The sequence below is a fragment of the Drosophila innubila genome, assembly GCF_004354385.1.
Source record: "Drosophila innubila isolate TH190305 chromosome 3L unlocalized genomic scaffold, UK_Dinn_1.0 0_D_3L, whole genome shotgun sequence".
Lineage (NCBI taxonomy): Eukaryota > Metazoa > Arthropoda > Insecta > Diptera > Drosophilidae > Drosophila > Drosophila innubila.
The window spans coordinates 10,523,010-10,524,527 of record NW_022995376.1 but is presented as its reverse complement, the minus strand read 5'-3'; the positions used below and the strand labels follow the sequence as shown (position 1 = coordinate 10,524,527).

The 1,518-nt window shown below is 38.2% G+C and overlaps 1 non-coding gene across 1 annotated transcript; it reads right to left on the bottom strand.

Annotated features, from left to right (window-relative positions):
* Positions 1 to 817: 817 nt before the first annotated feature.
* Trnai-uau lies at positions 818 to 913 on the bottom strand. Its single transcript has 2 exons — positions 876 to 913; positions 818 to 853 (listed from the first exon to the last, which is right to left on the bottom strand). It is a non-coding gene; the product is annotated as a tRNA-Ile (tRNA).
* Positions 914 to 1,518: the final 605 nt, after the last annotated feature.

Genomic DNA, 1,518 nt, shown 5'->3' with positions numbered 1-1,518 from the left:
ACAAATCGAAAACCAATTCCAGATATCTGTCGAGCAATATTTTGCCATTGCCATATGATTAACATGTTTGGCTGTTGCCACTTCTGCTTGCCCCTTAGATGTGTGGCATGGAGTGGCCCTGTTGATATTGTTGAAATTTAAACAAACTCTGCTGCTGCCACTCGATTTGTTTGGGTGGCATGTTCAGCCTCAACCTCAGCTGCTTCAAGCTGCCACCAGTCTGCCCCGCCCCTCTCCACACCCCCTCCCTCCCTTTGGTCCCAGAAACGTAGCTGTCGGCGCAGCAATGGGCCATGTGTGTTCATTTCTTATATAGTATGTTGATGTGTTCGACTTGAGATTTTGGGTGAATAATTTTTGACAGTTCTGTGAAATGTTTATAAGCAAAATTTCAGAATCGACAAACCTATTCACAATTTACTATATACACTACGAGAAGCGAACTTTTCATTGAAAACAGTATTATATACTAAAAAAGAGAAACAACACTACAACTAGATAAATCCCAAAATAATATTATTGCTAACCAATTCTAAAAAAATTATTTTAAATAAATTTAATAAAATATAAGCATTATATATAAATAATTAATTATTTGCTTAATAAAGAACACCACAACAGTATTTCTTAACAAAGGTCAAAGACCGCGCAGCTTTTAAGCCAAAAGCAAATATTTATACACAATTCAAATGTAAAAACTATCGTTTTTAGCTCAAATAACTATCTTAAAATAGCAGAAACGACTGCAAAACACGTAAAAAGCTCGCTAATAATTTAAAAAAGCGAAAAAAAGAAAAAAAAATTGTCGACAACGACCTGCTCCAGGTGAGGCTCGAACTCACAACCCCGGCATAGCTCATACACAGAGTACTGATTATAAGTACCGTGCGCTAACCAATTGCGCCACTGGAGCTGTTGTTCGAGGGCTGCCAAATGCGCTACTAAAGCGGACGGCCACTGAGAACAAGAATATTTGCACAGTTGAGCGGCCATTGGTTCTCACTCTCGCGCTCTTGCTCTTCGCTCTCTCTCAATCACAGTCTCTTTTGTGGCAAGTATGCGCGTATGTGTGTGTGTGCGTGACATATGAAATTTGGTCAGCGCTGACTACGGCGGCAAATATTCTGATTAGAATATTTATTTGAATGTTAATTAAATAAAAATAATCGAGTAATAAATGAGTGTTAAAATTTGAGTTAATCAATTGAGTTATTCTGGGCTGATAGTGTCACTCAATTTACATTCAATAAGCAATCGCAATAAGATGTTATAAAATTATTAATATGTATTAGGCAATGGAAAGTGAAATTTGTTTAGTAGCAGTTTTACTTTCAATGGATTGAAGCCCCATGGAGACCGACCCAGTAACCTCACCGTGCAGCCCACTGTGCTGTAAACAATGTTAATTTAATGCTTTTCACTTTCGTTTCGAGAACAGGTGCAACAGCGTTCGATTCCGATTACAAAAAGCCCGTTAAATGTTAAAATTGCAGCGACAGCGCAGTCGAGACTGCAGCT